Below are 23263 nucleotides of genomic sequence, written 5' to 3'. Positions count from 1 at the left end.
ATACTTTTGTCCAAATGTGTTTCATGCCACATGTAATCTCTCCCCACACAAAACCCGAAACATCCATTCTGCAACTACCATATGCTCTCGGTCCTATATCACTGTTGTGCAAGATATGTTTTTTGCCCAACTAAATCTCCTTTTATTTCTCTTCAGGTATAATAGTATACAGTGATCCCGAATTTGTCAAAACATTCACAATGCACCCAGGCACAGTTATTTCACCCTCAGGAGGAACATATTCACCATCCTCTTCATCCACCACCTCACCCACAGTGTGCACTATCTTATTCGACCATCGCTCGCTTTACTCACCCACATGTTATATGCCCTTTTCACCTTCCCGTCCTGAAGGCAGGACACTCCTTCGCATTCATGGCATGTTTCTCAAATCCACATATTGTGCATTGCCTCTTCGGATATCTTGTGTTGAGCCTTAACCATCACCTGCACCCTCTCTCATCGTATCATTCCTCCTTACCACACATACTACACAACCCCTCTGGAGTGGGCCCCAGCTCTTTGAGAGTGACTGGCTGCAGGTGAGCGGCTCTCTGAATTGGTGGGCCCCATTTAGAACATCACAACTGTAGTTGTCTACACCTCAAAACACCCTCTCTTATTGTCAATTAAACCACCTTCCCCTTTCCCTTCAAAAATTCAATATACCCTTTGGAAAGCATTGGGCTCGAGGAACCAGCCAACATTTTGAAACACTTCAGTGTGAAAATATATTGACATCTGTTTGTTTGTGTTTTTTCCTGAACTACTTTTAATGTTATTAAAATTATGTTAATGTTGGTTACTAGGAATGAAGATATGTTGCATTTGTCTATGTGCTATATATTTTATTTTGAAATGCATTCAGCATGAACTAAGGTGTTGGGGAAAACAATGGATCACTTTACATCGGTATAGGGTTCCAGGCATACATTAGGTGGTTACGGGAAGCAGTCCTTACAGAAGAACAATTATCAATGGCATGCCCTTTGGTTAGCAGGGAGTGGGGTACATTTACTCTTTATGGGGAACATGCAATAGTTCTGTAAGGTGGTGGCCTGTAGAGGGTGGGTGTCAGGAGGGCTACTAGGCTAGGTGGGAATGGGGTGCTAGGGAGCAGGCTGTAGGGATGGCGATCCTTGAAGAGAATGGTCTTCATGTCTTTTCTGAATTGCTTGAGGGTGGGGTTGTGTCTGATGTATATGGGTATGAGGTTCCACAGGCGAGAGAGTTGATCGAGAATGCTTGTTTCCTGGTTATTTGTTCTCCTCTAGTCTGGTGTGGTTCTGACTTCTGGGGCCAGATCACAGAAACGTTGCGCCAAGGCAAGGGCAAAGTTGCACGGTATTAGCACTAGGGCAAACTTTTCCCCGATGCAAAAATGCATCAAAAATGTATCTCTTTTGCACTAGGGAAATTTTTGCCCTGGTGCTTTTATTATGCCAAACTGCCCTTGTCATGGTGCCACTGTTTTAGAAAATATTGCAAACTTTGCCCTATTGATAATACTGGGCAACTTTGAAATTGCACTTGTTCAAAGTTTCTGTAATCTGGCCCCTGGTGTTGCTTGGTCCACCATTGAGGGCCATACTGCATCTAAGGTAAGAGGGAGTACTCATGTTAACACCTTTGTATATGAGGTGGCTAGCTTCAAAGATGATGAATGTGCTTATTATGGGATCCTGGGAAGTATGATTAGAGTAGGCATTATGTGGTCATATTTGGAGAGACTTCTGATGAGGCAGGCAGAGGTGTGCCAGACACTTCTCATAGGTGCGAGTGCGTTGATGGTTGGGCCGGTGAGCAGAGTATTTCATCCTTCCAGTTGAGACAGGATCTGGGTCAGTATGGTCGATCTAAACTGGTGCTTGCAGAACCTACTTGATTTACCATAGTAGGTATAGTTGGTTTTATGTTTTCTGTGTGTGAGTTTAAGGCACTGTGGTTGTCTACATGGCATGCCAAACATTAGGTGCATGGTGTAAGCTGCAGAGTAGAGCCCTTGAGGTTCATGGCTGACAGCTGACAGGATGTGTTTTAGTGTTGTCGAGAAGACGAACTTCCATCTTGTCTCTGTTTAGATGCAGGCAGTTGTCCTGCATCCATCGCTGCACTGCACCCAAAAAGTCATCCGACACGCTGCTCCAATTTCATCTCTATGGAGATCTATTAGGATCTTGGGTTTTCATGCCAAAGATCACAAGCACATTATGATTTTGCACTGCTCGAAATTCGGCTATTGATTTCTTCGCAATACCAAGATAGACAATAAATACTGTACTCTCGAAAGAACAAAGGCCTGAAATAAAATCTACAAATAGCTTGTATCCAATGAGTGCTTGCTTCGACTGATACTGTAAAGATGAAAGTGTGCAATTTTGGCTAGTGCATCCACTATCCACTTGTGATGCAAATAACATTTTTATATCAAACAGGACCCTCATATTCCTCACCACCTCCCACGGGGTATGCCATGCTCCCAAATTAGAAGGACGCATGAAAAAAAGAGAGTAGGTTTAGCCAAGCATCCCAGAAGCAGAACCTCTGTCTTGTTCCCATTTTGTCACAGGGAGGTGTCATGATGCCATTGCTGTACTGCACTCAACATTACTACCCCCCACTGCCACTATTCACATCCCTATGGAGATTCTCCAGGATCTGGTTATGATTTGCATAAAGTTGCCAATCGAGGCACCACTTATCTAGAACCTGAACCTTGCAGAAGAAGCTTGATAGGTGAAAGAAAGCTTGCTGGCTGCACCCTCTGCCTCCTATCTTTTAGGGAAGATTCTAAACAAGCTAAGGTTGAGCAACATTCATCACAGTTTTAAAATATTGGATCAAAATACTATAATTGACTGTGTAGAATGCTGCCAACTGACCTTGAACGATCAGTGCACCCCGGTCGCCCCTCTATCTACGGTCAAAAGGTTTTTCCCCTATCAATAGTCATTTTGTCTATGCCATATAGAGGAAAGAAAGCAGATTGAGCTCTGGCCAAAAAATACACTTTTTCGAGGAAGTTTGACAGTTGAGAAGTGGCCTCCTCCTTCTATGATTTTACTCAGGATGGGAAGATTGGATATAGGCATACATTTTGCAGGACCAATGGCATTTTACAGCATCAATCTAACCTTGGGTTCTTTTAATTGAAGTGGAAAAAGCTGTCTATGGAATGATGGCATTACTAATAATGTCTAGATCCTCTGAAAGCAAGACACTATATATGTTTTATTTTACTTACGTGTTTGGCACGTTACAAACCTTTCATGAACGTTTAAATTACACAACAATTCATACTGACAGTTGCATATAAATATAGCATACATACACATTTTCATACAAGCAATCCTCTCTTTAATTACTTTCAAATTTATCTAAAAGTTCTCCCAAAAATGTCAAAGTTGCTGCATTGAATTGTATATAGTGTCCTTCTCGAATGTGTTTCCATAATATCCTCCCCCTCCTTAAAAAGAAAACTTTGGACTCGTCCATCCCGACTAACTACAGGCCAATTACAACAGTACCATTTCTGTTAAAAATACTAGACAGAGTGGCTTACTTACAGATCCAAAAATACTTGGAGCTGCATCAACTATTAGGTACCAAACAATTAGGCTTTAGGCCTCAGCACGGTACCGAAACCGTGCTTATTGATCTCAAAACCCAGGTCGATGAGCTGAGAGATCTTGGAAAAACAGCCTTACTCCTCCTACTGGATCTCTCAGCGGCATTTGACTTGGTAGATCATGACGTGCTCTGCACCCACCTGGAATCTGCGGCCCACCTCTCCACACATGCCATTGTCGTTCTTAAGTGGCAGAACTATGAGGGTTTTCTATACCTCGGCAGCAGCTGACCCAGTACCTATTACGTGTGGCGTTCCCTAGGCCTCCTGCGTCTCTCCTACCATGTATAACATTTTCACGAAGCCCCTGTTTGATGATCATGACCTTCTGGGTGTCACCTACACTAACTATGCTGATAACACTCAGATTCTCATCCCACTTTCCGGGGATTATGAACAGGATTTGGCCTTGGTGAATAAGATATACCTCAATATCCAGGCATGGATGGCCCGTCATGGTCTATGCCTGAATGATGACAAAACGAAACTCATCATACTGGGGAATACACAAAATATCAAAAGACTGAACGATGACTATTCATCATTTGTTATAAATGGCAAAACCATTAAAGTAGCAAAAGAGGTAAAAACATTATGTTTTTACCTCGACTCGTGCCTCTCTCTAACAAAGCAGGTGAGTGCGATGGCCACTAGTACTGCATACACCTGTAAATTGATTAGAGCAGCAAAACCATACCTGTCCGCTACCAGCTGCCTCACCCTATCAAGAGCTCTGGTATTATCCAAATCGGACTATTGTAACAAATTATACATAGGGTCTAATAAACACATGCTGCAAAAAATCCAAACCTTGCAGAACAATGCCCTTAGAGCCGCCTTAGGAATCCCAAGAAGAGAGCATATCTCAGATGTCAGAAGACAATCTAATTGGCTCTCTACAGCGAACAAAATTAAACTTAAAACAGTATCACTAACATTCAAAAGTATTAGTGATTTAGCCCCCAAATACCTAAAAGAAAGTTTCAAAAGAGGAACTTCCAATAGACCTACCAGAGAAGCATATACCAACCAGCTAGTTGTGCCCCCATTAAAACTGAGCACTGCGGGAGGCAACAGCTTCCCTGTCAAAGCAGCCCAGTTGTGGAACTCCCTCCCATCCTCTTTAAGGTCTGACCAATCCTATCCACACTTCAGACTTAACTGTATTAAATGGCTCAAAGAAAACAACCTATAACTGACCGACACCAGAACTACCTACGTCTTACCCATCTGTTAACCTGTAGCTGAACGCATACTTACATACTCATCTCCCCCGCTTACTCCACCTTGCTTTTTGACTGCCAATGTATACTGTGTATACACCTCTGTGTACAAATACCTGTGTATATAACTATGTATAGAACTCTGTGTACAAACTTGTAGGGTAATCATTATCCTGTTGTCAATGTATCCTCTATCTACTTGGAATGTGTAACTGTAACCTGTAAGCTTAAAGTATTCTTGCACACGCGCCCGGATACCTTCGGGTCTGGCGGACACTATAAATAAATAAACAAACAAACAAACAAATATATTAGTAAAAACACAGCTTAAGTCATATACAAATTTGCGCACATACTTAATTCTCATATTCATTAGTTAGTACACTCTAAAATCAAGTGTTCTAGGGTGTCAATCCTTAATTTCGGGGCACAAATTTTACAATATTGATCAACATTTGCCTCTCGTTATCTAATTGCTAACACTTGTTTGATGGGAACGATATTTAAATGAAATCTTAGGAACGAATTTCGTATATTTGGGTATGTAAATATATTAAAATATCTTTGCATTGTGCCATATTTCCCACCCTCACTTGTACAACTGACAAACAGTTCATAGGAGCATGCTTGTTGTAGTGATTGTTCCCAATCCAATTCGAATATGTTCTTTTAGAAATGGAGGCAGAAGAGGTAGGTCACGATCGACTGGACACTAGAGAAAAAGTGCCTTCTATGTTGGCATAAGTTCAAGGCTCAGCTGCTATCACTGCACATAGATTGGTGATTTTAGTCAGGAATGAAGAAGCAAGTTTATTGCATAGTGCTTCAGTGGGTTTGATCTTAATTGCTTTGGCAAGATGGAATATTTATATATATTAGTCAAAAATGTTCTCTGTGTTTGTGGAGAGATTTGTGCATTTGTGGCTTGGTGAAGCTTTGTTCCTTACACAATTCTGCACAGTTTTGCCAATCTGCACCAAATTTTGCATAGTTACCTCTTTGGGCGCTCAGGACAATACCGGCTACATGACATTTGGACAACCCACCCCGTTCTCTGGATTTCAGCACAAGTCAAAATGTGTTGGTGGGTTTGTGGCTTGGGAGAGCATTGTTCCTTATACAATTCCACACCGTTTGACCAACAAGCAACAAACTTTGCATACTTATCTGTTAGGACCCCTGCAAATATTACTGGCTATATGACATTTGGACACCTCACCTGATTACCTGGATTTCCAGCACAAGTCAAAGTGTGTTGGTGGGTTTGTGGCTTGGCGAAGCATTGTTCCTTATACAATTCCATACTGTTCGACCAACATGCACCAAACTTTGCATACTTACCTGTTAGGACCCTCCAGATATTACTGGCTATATGACATTTGGACACCCTATCCCTCAGATTTCACCAAAAGTTAAACTCTGTTTGTGGGTTTGTGGCTTCCTTATACAATTGCACAGTATTTCACCAATCCACACCAAAATGTGCATAGTTGCCTGTTAGGACCCTTCAACCATTACTGGCTACATGACATTTGGACACCCCACCCCTTTGCCTGGATTTCAGTAAAAGTAAACATTTGTTTGTGGGTTTGTGGCCTGCTGACGAAGACATAAACCATGCACTGGGAAGGGAAACAAAAAACGTATGGCATGCAAATGGACCTGGGAGGCGAAGGTGAAGGCAGGTAGCATTCCAGAAGTTTCCACATTTTTGCTGCATCAGGTGAAATTACTTTTCCAGAAGATTTTTGAGAGATGGTGCCTGTCGACAAAGTGGGAAACCATGTTCACCGGGAAGGGAAACAAAAATTGTTGTTTCTAAACAAGCTTTCCAATGCCGTAAACCACATTCGCCGAGAAGGGAAACAAAAATGTTTGCCGCATCAGGTGGAATTACTTTTCCAGAGGATTTTTGCGAGATGTTGCCTGCCTACTAAGCCATAAACCACGTTCACTGGGAAGGGAAACAAAACATGTTTCTCATCCGGTTCCGACATGAGGTATAAAACTCACGTTTCAAGGCCCTAGGATATACCCTCCCCGTGGCCCTACAATTACAGTTTCTACTCGTCCCAAAGCCCTACAATTATGGTTTCCGAGATATCTGACCTGCATCAAATTGCACCACTACAGGGTTAGGCAGAACAGTGAGCTACAGGGTCATTCATTTTCAACAATCAATGAGAGTGTTATCAGGTCTGTCTACAGAACCCGTCCAGAGAACAGGTACTTCTGCTAGTTGTTGATACATTGTAAACAACTCAGTACTGCTAGAATAGACTGCCAAAATTTGTTTCGAATAATACGCTTTCATGGCTTGCTGTAAAGATTTTTTATAGATTCCATAGTGATGTTTACACATTTTTGTTTACCAGAACAACATCGATTATGATTCTGTCTCTCTAATCAAAGACTAATTGTATATTTCTGAAGTAAACCAACACATATTAGACTGCATTTTAGCCCTGATAAACTTCTCCATTAAAACTGCCATAGAGTTAAGACAACGTAACACTTTATCATAAAATTGTGTGACGAACACATCTGGCGTTTGTGTTAAATCAAGACCAGGCTAAGAGTATAGATCTTGCAACTTTTTGGGATCTATAATAAGCAATTTGCGAGAAGGTTAGTTAGGCAGATTAGTTTCCCACTCCATAGCCTATATTTTAAACTTACTCTTTTTGTCACAGGAAAAATATATTCGTGCATGATCTGATTAGACTACTGCTGCTACATCCAAAAGTCTAATATTAAAATCGAGCACTCAGTCTAAAGAATCTGCTGCTGAATAGATAGGGCCAGCCAAACGTTTTCTAAAATACATTTATGATATCTTGACATAACAATTCATCCTTATTATCTAGATGTTGGATAAATGACCCAGAAGAATAAACTTGGCCGATAGGGTTTGGAGCTCTTCAGACAAACATTGCAAATGAGTAATTAAGTCAGTTATCATATTTCGGGTGGAAAATGGGGGGCTGTAAATGATGCGGAAAAATCAACCACTGCTGTCATCTTTATGATGACATGTTTAAAGTAGAAGAATGATGGTGCCAACGGTACAGTCCCTTGAACGCTTTAGAGAAAAGGATGACAATTCTCCCTCCTTGTTTATTTGTACAATTTGTAAAATGTATAGTAAACCCTTTAGGAAACATTTGATTTAAGTTTAGAGGGCAGTTCTGCAAAAATCACATCTCTGTAATCGCTAACAGGTGAAAATCGTCCTGTGTTACCAAGTCATGCATCCCGGCCATGTGTCTAACTTAAAAGGCTGTTTTGGTTTTAACATGACTCTCCTGAACATTTCTATCAGTCCTTTTTCTAGGGCTCTTGAAGGAAGAGAATAGATCAACTCCAAGTTATTAGTGAGAGAAAAAAATGACTTAGTGTATGGCACAGTTAAAGGCAGGCACAACACTTTTTCTTTTCCCTTACATACAGACATCAAGGGGAGAAAACCTGTATAAAATCACTCTGATAGAAAACGACAGGGCGAAACCGTCCTTGGGAGTTCACTCAAAAAGAAGTATGTACAACATGATTAATCATGTGGTCACCTTGGTCCCATTGGCCATCCTGCTGATGATGTCAGAAAAGAGGGCAGGGCTAATTTCCAGCTGACCGGTGAAGGGAAAACAATGAAACCGGCAAAGATGCAGAAATCAGGGGGTGAAGCCACTAAAGATGCTTCACAATTGGCAGACAGTTAGTAAAGATGGCAAATCCCAGCAGAACACAGATTTTCTCCACAGATTCCTTGTCACATGATCACCTTACATTCGCAAATATCATGAGCAAACATTTCTTTTTTTTTGTGTAACTTGCATTTCTACAGAGTAAGAATATCCTTTCCTCTCCCCCTCTAGTGTCCAGTGTGGGCATCCTCTTAACTCAGGCCGAGAAGACTGACAGGAATATTCAGGAAGGCTTGATTGAAGTGAGGAGATGGTGAAGCAGCAACTCGAATGATATTACTGGGAACAATGCCTGTGTATGTCCCCACTTGAGAGCAGCTCACCTCTTCCACTTTAGTCGGGTAGCCTGAAATGTACCCAATGCACCCTGGTCTGTACTGGACCATCAGGCATCAGGCGATATGGTGTGGAGTGGAGGCACAAGCACACAACTGGTTGATTGCATTTTGGATTGGAAAAATGTATGGAACATAGACTCTCTTGTCTACATCTGTGCATGTTTACATACAATTATGCAGTTTAAGTAGTTGAAATGCATAAAGATGTATTTAACATGCAGACACGCACCTGGGCTAGCAGGTGGACGTGGTGGTGCACTGTGGCATAGTGGGAGGGCTGTTGTGTGGCCAACACCTTGCCGCACCCCTCCCCCCCACCTCACCACTGTAGCTGGAAGTATGTTGTAAAATGCAAATGTGCCACATCCATACATAAAAAGCATTTGTTACAGGGTTGCTTATGTGTAGATGTGATGCGCATCCATGGACACGTTCACCTGTGGATAGTGTGTTTGTTTATATGTTGGAATGTTTCTTTGTCAGTCTGTTCTTGTGGCCCTAAGTATGCACATTCCTTGTTCAATATGTCAATGTTCTCATTATATTAAGTATTAAGGACGAATAAGAAGTGCCCTTCTTAGCACATCAGAACAGGACTGTTTGAAGGGGGGCTTATTGTTCCCATGTGTGTTTTGGTGTGTATTTGGAGCTTCTTGTGTTCTTGCCAGACGTTTTTGCACAGAGAATGACATAAGTTTCTATTTAAATGATATATAATTTGGATTTTGTGTCGCAGGCATCATGGTGCTAAATTATCAGACATATTCAATTGTATACACAGTATTTGTACAGACATTTACGCAATGCCAAATTGCATTGTGCTATTAGTCGGAGGACATTTTTTGGTGTTATATAAATGACATGGAATTTATTCGAGAAATGATGGTAACCCTACAACATTTCTTTCTTTTTCCCAGCTGCATTATATTTTCTTCAATTGCCTGTAGAAAAAAGTTAGATTTGGCCTATTTTGTTGAATCAGGAAAATGTGTGTGTATATGTGTGTGTTTGTGTGTGTGTTTGTGAGTTATGAGAACCACCATATGTCTACTGTTGAGCAATTTTTCATTGCTAGCAATTAATTATTTATTGTAGTGTAAGACGGGACTCATATAATGACTATGTAACACGTTTTTCTTAAGTAAAATCTTATTTATGGCAGCGTTTTATAAGCTTCAGTGTGTGTGTGTGTGTCAGCATACATGTGGTCCAAGCAATTCTATCCATGTACCTGCATATGTTTTTTTTTTATGTTGTTTGCCCCTGAGAATACGTTCATATGTTTGGTTCCATACATCATCATCCCTGTGTCTGCATATGATCCATGTTGCGTGGTATTTGGAGGCATGCCAGCCCTCCATGGCATCTATGTCTGTGTATTTTCATGTCATGTTGGATATTTGTGTGTGTTTATTTACCCATCTGTGTGCTACATATTTCAGGCCATGCCTGAGTGTAGGAGGTGTGTGATTTTGCATCTCTCTTTCCGCCTATTATTAGGTCTATGTAAGTGTGTGCTTGTGTGCACGTGTGTGTGCTTTCATGTACTTGTCTGGTGTGTTTAGGCCCTTTCCTAACCTAGTACCTGAGTGATTGCTCAGTGCATGCTAATATGAATACTGATAATGCATTACTCAGTGGTTAATTTGCATATCCATATTGCATTGACCAGTGGCTAAGAATTGCAGGTGACCTTCCAAGGATGGCTACTTGGTGGCTCTTTCATTTTTCAGGTAGAAGTTATATTTCAGCTAGAAGTTCTAGTTCATGTTTTTTTAAACCCACTACAACATTGATGGTCTTTCAGATATCCCATGCCATTGTGCTACTGCATGATATAATGAAAGTTAAGTCAAATTGTCTATGAAGTTTCAGAACATAATATTTCCTAGTAACTTTTGAACCTTCTACGAAAAGTCCTGAAATATTCACACGGTACATTTTGGAGGCATCTACCCCACATTAATTGTGTTTTGGGCAGCTTTTAACATGGGGATTTCCTAAAGAGTAAGGCAAAATAAAATCTACCCAAATATCTTAATACTGGACCTTTTCAATTTTCAAGATTTTTGGCATGCACCTACAACGTATCATGATTTAATGCACAGGAATTTGGAAAATCGAGTTGGCCAATTCTGAGCTATTTAAGTTTTAAGATGTATCTATGTATCAGTCAGAAGTAGAATGAATGTGCATCTTTCATTTGAACTGTACACGTACATGTAGAACAAGCACATTTCGTACATGTACACTATTATATGTATGAAAACTCACATCAAAATCAGGACTGACTTTAATGTGAGTTTTCATATGTATTGAGGCATATAAGAGATGTATATTGCATACTTGTACACACCGTGAAACTCTTATATGCCTTCTATGAGTATAACATTTATATAAAAGTCATACCTCACTTTAATGTGTGTTTTCATACGTATAGGAGGCATACCAAACACTCGTACTCTACAAATACATTATACACTCTCATGCCAGACAGTCAGACACCAAGCACTCATACACCTTACACCACACACACCTATGACACACACTTTCATGAAACATTCTCTTAAACTACTTGCTCTTGTGCCAAACACTCTTATGAAACATGCTCTTGCGACATACACTTACAACACAGACTCTTATGACACGCATACGTATGGCACACACTCTTAAAACACACACTCTTACACCATGTGTTCTTTCTTACACCACACACACTTACGGCACATGTTCTTACGACACATGCTCTTAAAACACATGCTCACAATGAATGTACACATTCTATACAAACTACACTTACGTGTATAAGATGTTCATTTTGCACATGCACACTAATATACTAATGAAAACTTGCAACAAAGTCAGGATTGACTTTGATATCATTTTTCATAGATATATGAGATGTATAGGAGATGTAAATTGTCTTAATGTATGAAATTTAAAACGTGTATACACCTTGTATACTCATATAAACTCACATCAAATTCAAACTTCAATTTAAGGTGAGTTTTTGCATGTTTAGGCGGTGTATAGGGCATGTACATTTAATATGAATTTGGACTAACACTTACAACGTTCTTATATTTCATACATTCATAAATCAGACACTTACACACCAAACATGCATATGCCCAACACCACACACTCTTATGAAACGCACTCTTATGATACATGCTCTTATGACACACTCTCTCACTACAGACATGACACATACTATTACAAAATGCACACTCTTAGAGACAGGCTTCTATGCCACACATGCTTATGTTGCACGCTCTTTCATCACATGCTCTTATGCCATGTGTAACGCTCACCTGACTCCCACGGAGGCGCTGGCCTGGTTCGCGCTGTTGTGACCTCGTCTAAGGTGATGCGCAGGGGTCGGAAGACGGACTGGACCGGGCCCCAAATCTGGCTTGTCTGACTCGCAGAAGTATCCTTCTGTAGGTGAAAATAGGGGTTAACTGTCTGCGGGGTAATGCAATCGGACTCCCACTTACCCCTCTCACCCTCCTCAAAACCCTTCTGTGCTTCCCCGTAGCGTCTCACCTTAGGGTCTGGAAGGACGAGCTCTCCATCCTGCTTCTGATGCAGGGGCGCGTTGGTATCCAGTTACTTCACTGGATTTTCGGATTGGTGGTTTCTGATGCGGGGGCGGGTTGGTATCCAGTTACTTCACTGGATTTTCGGATTGGTGAGAACCAAACTTGCTTGGCTTCCAGGTAAGTTTTTGATAAGTGGTTCCCCTTGTGTCCATGCATTAATGTTCTAATGCTAGTGTCTTTTTCCCCATAGGGGCCGGGGTATGGAATGCCGGGGAACAGGCACCGACCCGAGATGAGAGGTGAAATCCTTGTGGAAATCAGGTAAGTCTTTAATGAGCGTCTTGGTAATGTCTTTTCATTCGCTCATTAACGCTGATGTCTTTTTCCCCTTAGGGGCCGGGGTCCGAAAATGCCTGGATGCGGCGCGGACCCGAAATGAAAAGGGAATGACCCAGCAGGTAAGTCTTAACATGAAGATTTAGCTTCCCTTTTCCCTTCTTTCTCTCACCTTCGTTATTGTCTTTTTCTCCTAGGCGCTGGGGCGCGACTGTGGATCCAGATGGTCGCTGCAGAACATGGAAGCGCCCTGTAAGGTGAGTAGAATGAGGCGCTGCAGCGATCGATGCGATGTGCTTTTAAAAATAAATTTCTTCCTTTTCAGGATCGTCGGCGAAATGTCTCTGGGATGCAGATTTAGCAGGTAAGGCCTTTTCCTTCTTCTGTTCTCTTGTTCCCTTCCTTTGCAGGTGATTCAGGATGCTGGCAGGCGTGGCAGAAGTCAGGATGCAGGAGCAGACACGGTGAGCGTCCAGCTGCTAGATGCAGAACAACGCGAAGCACGTCTGGCTGATCGGGTGTGGTTTAAATAGCCTTGGAAGAAGTTCCTAGAATGTGTCCTTCCTGCAATCAGGTATGTATCCTTCCCCGACCACGCCCGGGTGGTAAATGAGTCCCACAGGTAAAGTAGTTCCTTTCAGGCCTCAAGGAGGCTGGGGTTCTGCAGCAGGGTCTGCATCAGGTAAGTGCACCCAAACACTTTCATAATGAGCCTGGCGCCTATGGCGCCAGGACTGACGTTTTCTATGAGCCAGGTGCCATAGGCGCCAGGACGCTGTCCAAAGGGCCCATATAAGGGGTTGCTGGGACCTTCCCCAGGGACTTGATGTCCGCTTTCGGGGACGCAGGGCCTGAGCCGGCTCCTCGGGAGCGGGCATCATGACAGCACTCCCCCCCAAGGCCCCTCCCAAGGTTGTTCCCTCCAGGGGTTTTGGTTTGTCTGGGAAGAGTCGGTGGAATTTCCTGACTAATCGAGGTGCATGCACATGGTCACTGGGTTCCCACGACCTCTCCTGAGGTCCGTACCCCTTCCAATCAATTAGGTAGAAAAGCTTTGACCTAAACATTTTTGAATCTAAAATGTTCCTCACTTCGAATTCGGGTTCCCCATCTATTTGAATAGGTTCTGGAGGTTTGAGTAGTCGGGTTCCGGGTAACACTGGTTTCAGAAGTGACACATGAAAAACAGGGTGAATTCGCATATTAGCTGGTAAATCGAGTTTAACCGCTACTGGGTTAATTATTGCCGTAATACAATAAGGTCCCAGATATTTTGGGTTAAAAGTTTGGGGCCCTTTGAGCGGTAAATGTCTGGTAGCTAACCACACTTGATCCCCAATCTGATACGGAGGTGCTTCATTCCGATGTAGGTCAGCATTCCCCTTGTATTTTCTATTGGCTTGTTGTAAATGCGTAGTTGCCTCTTTGAAGGCTCGGGTAATGGTAGAATGCAGATGTTCTACTGCGGGCACTCCGAGGTTCTGAGGTGAGTCGAGGTTTGAGGTTCGAGGGTGATGTCCAAACAAGGTATAAAAAGGACTATGGCCAGTTCCAGAGTGTACCGAATTATTATATGTGAATTCGGCTATCCAAAGAATGTCTTTCCAGTTGCTTTCAGATTGCTGTAACATACACCGTAAGTATTGCTCAAGGGTCTGATTTGTCCTCTCAGTCTGACCATCGGTCTGAGGGTGGTGACTGGTCGATAATCTTACGTCGATTTTTGCCATTTGACAACATTTGCGCCAGAAGTGGGAAATGAATTGGCTTCCCCGGTCAGAGATTAGTATAGATGGGAATCCATGTAGCCGAACAATATTTTCGAGGAATTCTTTGGCTAGAACAGAAGCTGAAGGTAAACCTTTCAGAGGAATGAAGTGGGCCATTTTGGAAAACAAATCCACAATTACCAGAATGGTATTATATCCCGAACAAGGAGGCAGGTCCGTAATAAAATCCATTGATAGGGTGTGCCAGGGTGCTGGCGGTACGTCTAGAGGTTGGAGGAGACCGGCTGGTATTTTCTTTTGACCTTTATTTTGGGCGCAAACATCACAGGACATCACAAAAGATTTAACATCTTTTCGCCAAGAGGGCCACCAGAATTGTCGTTTCACCTTTTCTATTGTCTTGGCAATACCGGGGTGTCCCTCTATTAATGTATCATGATAACTGGAAATAACTAGTTCGTGTAAATCCTTGTGTGGCAGGAATAAGCGTCCTTGGTAATAAGGTAAACCATTATCTATGGTAAAGTCTGATCCCTTTTGTATCCAATCCTGTAGGACTGTAGGGTCCAGGAGTTGTTTCACTCTGACTTGAATGTCTTCAAGGGTCTGTAACAAAGTCATGCCTAGAATTCTCTGTTCGGGAATTATTGGTACTGGTTCTGAGTTTGTATCAGGTTCTCCCATTCCAATTCGGGATAAGGCGTCTGCTTTGCCATTCTTGCAGCCAGGTCGATAGGTAATCACGAAATCAAATTCAGCGAAAAACAAAGCCCATCGGAGCTGCCGTGATGACTGAGCCTTGGCGGTTTTCAAATACTGTAAATTCCGGTGATCAGTGATCACTGTGATGGTATGTCGAGTGCCAAGCAGGTAATGCCGCCAGGCTTTAAAAGTGGACTTTATGGCTAACAGTTCTTTGTCAGTGATTGCATAATTAATCTCTGGTGCCGAGAATTTTCGGGACCAAAATGCTACGGGATGCAGTTGGTTGGTTTCGGGATCTCTTTGAGACAGAACTGCTCCCATGGCTAGACTGGATGCGTCAGTTTCGACGACATACGGGAGATCTGGGCGTGGATGTTTCAATATAGGTGCGGAGGTAAACTTAGCTTTTAAATCCTGGAAGGCCTGCTCGGCTTCTTCAGACCATTCAAAACGTTTATTTTTCCTCAAGAGTGTAGTAATGGGTTGTACTATGCGTGAGAATTCTGGGATAAACCTGCGATAGAAATTGGCAAAGCCGAGCATGCTTTGAACCCCTTTTACAGAGCTAGGTGATGGCCATTTGAGGATGGCATCCACTTTTCTTGAGTCCATTCGGACTCCTTTGGGTGTCAGGATGAAACCGAGAAACTCAACTTCTGTGGTATGGAAAACACATTTCTCCAGTTTAGCAAATAGTTTGTGTTGGTGCAGTTTTTCCAGAACTGCCCTAACGTGTTTTCTGTGATCAGATTCCGAAGAGGAGTACACTAGAATGTCATCGATATAGACGACAACACAAACATCGATGAGTTCCCGAAGGACATCATTCATGAAGAATTGGAAGGCAGCCGGCGTATTGCACAACCCGAAGGGCATTACCTGGTATTCGAATAATCCATACTTAGTACGGAAGGCCGTTTTCCATTCGTCACCTTCTTTTACTTGCACCAGATGATATGCCCCCGGGAGGTCTAACTTGGTGTATATGCAAGCGTCCTTTACCTGGTCAAGGAGTTCAGGGATCAGAGGCAGAGGATAACGGTTTTTAACCGTTATCTGATTCAATGCGCGGTAATCGATACAAGTTCTAAGGTCGCCTTCCTTTTTAGGCACAAAGAACAAAGCCGAGGATGCCGGGGACTTTGACGGGCGAATAAAACCAGTGGCGAGGTATTGATCCAAATATTGTCTCAGATGCAGGTTCTCAGGTTCGGCAAGGGCATACATCCTGCTACAAGGGGGTTGTGCACCAGGCACCAGATCGATTTGGCAATCGTACGATCGATGAGGAGGTAACGTGTTGGCCTGTTCCTTTTGAAAGACGTCCTGAAAGTCTTGGTATTCCGGAGGCAATTGCATGGAGGCAGAGGTTACAGATGCTAGATTAATCTTCAGGTTTTCTGGATAACAGTTTTGTGCACAATCCGGGAAGGTTATTCTCTTAGCTCGCCAATCAATTCGAGGATTATGTGTCTCTAACCAAGGAATTCCAAGAATAACCTGCAACTGTGGGGCCTTGATTACATCAAACACAACTGCCTCCCGATGGCCGTCGGGACCAATAAGAGTTACCTCAGTAGTGGAATGTGTTACCGGTCCAGAGGCAATTTCAGTTCCATCTACTGTGGTGATGACGTCTTTGCTGGTTTTAGGACGGAGAGGGAGGTTAATCCTGGAGACCAACTCATGGTCCACATAATTTCCAATAGCCCCGCTATCGATGTATGCCTTTATTGCATGCAACTGCTTAGGCTGTTCTGGATCTACGAGAACCATTGGAACTATGAAATGCGAGGTCTGAGAGTTAGTTTTCAAGCTCGGCAAGCGGACCCCTACGCTTGTCGGGCTGAGTCGTTTCCCGAAACAGAGTCTTCAAGGTTTTTATCAGCAGCCCCTACCGCCTTTCGGGGCGGTTTTGCCAGGCAATCTCGTAGAAAGTGTCCAGAGTTCCCACAATAAAGACATAACTTTAATTGCTGCCTCCTTTCACGTTCCTTCTGAGTTAAAGGTCCTTTAACCCCACCAATTTGCATAGGCTCTGAGACATCAACTCCTTTGGGGTTAGCGTGGGTCTTGACCAACACCCGGGTCTCAAACCTGGACCGATCTGCTTTTCTTTTCTTGAGTCTGTGATCCAATTGGACCACTAAGTCTATATATTCTGTGCATTCTCGGGGTGGATTTACAACTTGGGCCAGGACATCTTTAAGTTCTCCATGTAAACTTCGATGAAATAACGTGATTCTCTTATCCTCTGGCCACCCAGTTTCTACAATTAGTCTATTAAAGGTTGCAATGTAGGATAGGAGATCCTGATTGCCCTGTCGCAGGGATAGAAGTTCATCACCCAGAGCCTGCCCCTGAGAGTGTCGAGCAAATAACCTTTCCATGCTTGCTTGAAATCCTTGAAAATCACGGAGAATCGGGTCATCCTGAGAAACCAGTGGAACTGACCAATCGGCAGCGCAGCCACTGAGATATGACAATACAAAGGCTACTTTGGTCTGATCATTAGGGAAGGCCCCAGGCCTGCATAGGAAGTGCAAACGACACTGATTCATGAATACAGCGAATCGTTTGGGGTCCCCAGCAAAGCGTTCGGCTGGGGCCAGCGGCATGTTTCCAGGTAGATTAATATGCACAGCGTTACTGGGAATCACACGAGCGGGGTTCCCTCCGGAACTGGGTAGAGGAGTTTGCCCAGCTTGACTTTGCAAAAGCTGTCTGGCCAGGTCATCAGTTCTTTCCTTTGATATTATTAATTCCCTCTTGAGGGCATTAGTCTCTTGACGAGCGGCATGTACTTCGGCCCGTAATTCCCCCAATAATTGGGCCAACTGATCAGTCTCAGAAGTTTCCATAGCGCCTGGGTGGGAATTTGTAGGAAGGCTTTGCGTTATGTAACGCTCACCTGACTCCCACGGAGGCGCTGGCCTGGTTCGCGCTGTTGTGACCTCGTCTAAGGTGATGCGCAGGGGTCGGAAGACGGACTGGACCGGGCCCCAAATCTGGCTTGTCTGACTCGCAGAAGTATCCTTCTGTAGGTGAAAATAGGGGGTTAACTGTCTGCGGGGTAATGCAATCGGCCGCCCACTTACCCCTCTCACCATCCTCAAAACCCTTCTGTGCTTCCCCGTAGCGTCTCACCTTAGGGTCTGGAAGGATGAGCTCTCCATCCTGCTTCTGATGCAGGGGCGTGTTGGTATCCAGTTACTTCACTGGATTTTCGGATTGGTGGTTTCTGATGCGGGTGCGCGTTGGTATCCAGTTACTTCACTGGATTTTCGGATTGGTGAGAACCAAACTTGCTTGGCTTCCAGGTAAGTTTTTGATAAGTGGTTCCCCGTGTGTCCATGCATTAATGTTCTAATGCTAGTGTCTTTTTCCCCATAGGGGCCGGGGTACGGAATGTCGGGGAACAGGCACCGACCCGAGATGAGAGGTGAAATCCTTGTGGAAATCAGGTAAGTCTTTATTGAGCGTCTTGGTAATGTCTTTTCATTCGCTCATTAACGCTGATGTCTTTTTCCCCTTAGGGGCCGGGGTCCGAAAATGCCTGGATGCGGCGCAGACCCGAAATGAAAAGGGAATGACCCAGCAGGTAAGTCTTAACATGGAGATTTAGCTTCCCTTTTCCCTTCTTTCTCTCACCTTCGTTATTGTCTTTTTCTCCTAGGCGCTGGGGCGCGACTGCGGATCCGGATGGTCGCTGCAGAACATGGAAGCACCCTGTAAGGTGAGTAGAATGAGGCGCTGCAGCGATCGATGCGATGTGCTTTTAAAAATAAATGTCTTCCTTTTCAGGATCGTCGGTGAAATGTCTCTGGGATGCAGATTTAGCAGGTAAGGCCTTTTCCTTCTTCTGTGCTCTTGTTCCCTTCCTTTGCAGGTGATTCAGGATGCTGACAGGCGTAGCAGAAGTCAGGATGCAGTAGCAGACACGGTGAGCGTCCAGCTGCTAGATGCAGAACAACGCAAAGCATGTGTGGCTGATCGGGTGTGGTTTAAATAGACTTGGAAGAAGTTCCTAGAATGTGTCCTTCCTCCAATCAGGTATGTATCCTTCCCCGACCACGCCTGGGTGGTAAATGAGTCCCACAGGTAAAGTAGTTCCTTTCAGGCCTCAAGGAGGCCGGGGTTCTGCAGCAGGGTCTGCATCAGGTAAGTGCACCCAAACACTTTCATAATGAGCCTGGCGCCTATGGCGCCAGGACTGACGTTTTCTATGAGCCTGGTGCCATAGGCGCCAGGATGCTGTCCAAAGGGCCCCTATAAGGGGTTTCTGGGACCTTCCCCGGGGACTTGATGTCCGCTTTCGGGGACGCAGGGCCTGAGCCGGCTCCCCGGGAGCGGGCATCGTGACACCATGTGCTCGTACACCACACAAACTCATGCCATAAACTCATAGTCCACATACTTTTATAGTGCACACTCATTGATCACGCTGTCTACACTGCACACATACACCACACTCTTATGCCACACAGTTTTATATCACATGCTCGTACGCCACATGCTCTTACTCTATGCACACTTACATCTTGCACTCTTACATCACACTCTCTTCTGCCATACACTTACATTCATTCACTGCAATGACATACACAGACATGACTTATATTTCATATCTACATTACCTATACATTGTGACAATTTGCTAGGTATTGTCTCTTGTCCTCAAGGGGGAGCCCTGTCTCATAAAGCTAGGGAGGTGCATTCACTACCTAATAGTCACCCTAAGGGTGGTTTAATGTGGGAGGCCTTATGGGGAGGGACTGCCACTCTGGGGATAATGACGATCACCTAGGGTACAACCTGTTGGACAATGTCGCACCCCACACTTCCCTAATCCCCCTTCCATTATAAACCACTTCATTGTGAGTAGACCCAAGAGTCTGAGAGAAGCACCCAAGTCCAAAGAAGCCACAGTGGTATACCGAAACCCCAAAGAAGGCAACAGAGGTATGAGAGACGCAGAGGCGATACGGGCTTGGAAGAGAGAGAGAAACTTGATTGGCTTTCTGCCTGTCCAGTAGTCACAGTGGGCAAGGGTGGACTGAGCATCCAACAATGTGCTTGATGCAGTGGCAGCAACAAGCTCTATTGACCACCAGAGAAGGGTCTGGGACCCCAACACCAGTTCATTGGGCATCCAAGGAGAACTTCCTTATCATAGTGATGTCAACATGCCCACTGACCACCAGAGAAGTGTCGGAGAGCCTGCTGGAAGTGAACCGAGCATCAGAGAAGAACGTCCTCATTGCAGTGGAGGAAATAAACTCACGGACCACCAGAGAAGGGTCTTGGATCTTTACATAGGTATACTAAGCATCCGAGGAAAGCAGCCTCATCGCAGTGCCAAAGAAAAGTCCACTGAGGCCCCAAGAAGGGTTTTGGACTTTGCTAAAATTCCACAAGAAGGGGGTGAAAGAAATATCAAGTTGAGAGATACCGAAAAGAGCTCTCATACACCAGGAGGAGGGAGCCATTCTCCTGGTGAAGAGACTCAAAGCCCTTTTGACACATTCAAGAGATGCCAGGGGAAAGAGAGTAATTCCCCTTGGCTTTGATGCAAATTATATTGCAGTGTGTAGACCAATACCAGGAGAATAGAGTCATTCACCTGGGCCTGAAAACTGAAGAAACTGAAAGCCTATTGATCAAGAGATGCCAGAGGAAGGGAGTCATTCCTTTTGGCTTTGATGGGAACTAAGCCGGAGTGAGTGAAGCAATACTAGGAGAAGGGAGCCATTCTCCTGGTTCTGAAAGTTGACTGGTGCAAAGGTTTGTTGGAACCACAAACCACAGGAAGGGAGTCATTCCCCATGGCATCCTTTGACAAAGAACATTTCTGGGAATACCAGCCAAATACCAGGTGATGGGAGTCATTTTCCTGGAGAAGGAACTTTGTTGGCCTAATCTTTAGTGTTGTGTAATGTATGGACGTAGGTTGTGACACAGGATGGTGGACTTTGATTTCAGCTGAAATTCTGACAGACCCTTTAGTACTTGGTTGAGGCAGGAAAATCCCTCTTAGAATATAGGGATGGTGAGGGTTTCTTCTTTTGGATAAATACACATTTTTACCAATCAATGTGCCGCCCTTATGTCAGCATCTTTTTTTCAACACCCTTACAACATATACACCTGACACCTATATGCTAGACACTCATATGTCCTATGTTTACATTTCAAACCCTCACACTATATACCAGACGACACTAATATGCCATAAACCCATTTGCCATTACACTCAGATGGCTTAAATTGTTATGCCATTCACTCACACACCACACATTCATAAGCCATACACCACTCATATGCCATATGACCATACGCCATAACCTTGGCACTCATATGCCAGATGCGCACATACCAAACGCTCATGTTCTAATTATACACCATACACTGATTTGCCATAACCCATAGTGTTCTATGTGATCTGCTCGAAAAGATTTCATCAATTCTTTGTTTACTGGTAGATTTTGCCACAAATATATGCGGGAGAGACCTCCTGCAGCCTCCACCTTACCCCCCCTACATTTTCTGAAAAAAACCTACATATATTTCGGGCAAAGTCTGATAAAAAACTTTGATGAATTTTACTTAAATGAAATCTCCTGTAGCAAAAACGTCCCTATCCTACGCACTACAGTCATACACTGTACACTGATATGCCATGCACACACAGAAACACACACACATGCCATAAACCCATATGACATAAACACATATGACATAAACACATACACTATACATACACAACATATGCCATTCAGATGCCCTATGCATCCAACCAAAGACAACTGTGTCTTTGTGGTGTAATCTGAGCATGAGGTGTTTATGCATGCAGGGATCCAGGCGAAGAGCTTTTTTTTATACCGTAATTATTTTACAAAGCGTTTTAGCTAGGAGTACCATTCCAGCCATCTCTTTTTCATGGTCTGCTCTAGCTTTCAAACAGTGAGGAATCCCTGCAGTGTTTCTATGCTTTACCTGGGAAACATGCATTACCCTCTTTCAAATGAATAGTGACTCATGGGCTATGGATCTTACTTCTTTCAATTGACTTTGTGACACCCATTGCACTGATGTGATTGCTTAGATCCAAGTAAATCTTATTGGAAATGCCTTGCACCCCATTTGAGAGAAACTCTTCCAAATAACTTACAGACCACATTAATATAATTCAGTACATGAATATATAATTGAACAAATGTGAATATATCGTAACACATCTTCATCTATCATACACTTAAATCATGAATTGAAACATAATCAAAATATTAATCACATTTGTTTACATTACTACAGTTTTGTCAAGAAATATCTCTCCCTGTTAACAGTTATTAAACATAAAGCAAAATAAAGTCATACATTATAGCTATTGATTTCAACAGATAGAACTTGCTAATCTCTCTGAATGGATTTAAAAATGCCTTAAAAATCATCCTTCTTCAAGGGACATTCACATCCGTCTACTTATAAAATAGTTTTAAATATTTTTTAATTTTATGTATTGTGATTTATCTATAGTTGATTCATTTGAGCTCACTTTTGTGATCCCTGCAAAAAGGCGGCGGGGACCTGTAACATTTAAACATTCATGTACACAGGTCCATGCCACCTTGTTTTCCTCATTTGCACAGTAGAGTGCAACAGATGAGGGTAAAAAGATATCTTGTATGTTGCCCTTTTGCACTCAGCCGTGCAAATTGAGTAAGCACCTCCTGCCATGTATGTATGGCAGGCAGCATTTACAATGTATTCGTATGGAGTCCACCTGCTTTTTGCTGGTGTAAAAAGCAGGCGGACTATATTGGAATCCACAGCATTTTCACCGGCATGAAAATCAATGCCGGCGCAAATGCTGTAGTATTTTGTATGGTGGAGAGAAATGGGACGGCGGAATCATAAGTTACGAACCACACGTGCTGTCTGCCATGCAAATGAACAACATGAGCTCCGTAGTGTCTTTATCTAAAGGTAACTCAGATACTGACCTTCCTCTTTTGTTGACAAAATAGGTACAATTATATTTTTAAGATCATAAT

The sequence above is a fragment of the Ambystoma mexicanum genome, chromosome 6q (assembly GCF_040938575.1).
Source record: "Ambystoma mexicanum isolate Mex_15411 chromosome 6q, UKY_AmexF1_1, whole genome shotgun sequence".
In the NCBI taxonomy this organism is placed as follows: domain Eukaryota; kingdom Metazoa; phylum Chordata; class Amphibia; order Caudata; family Ambystomatidae; genus Ambystoma; species Ambystoma mexicanum.
This window is presented reverse-complemented; position numbering follows the sequence as displayed.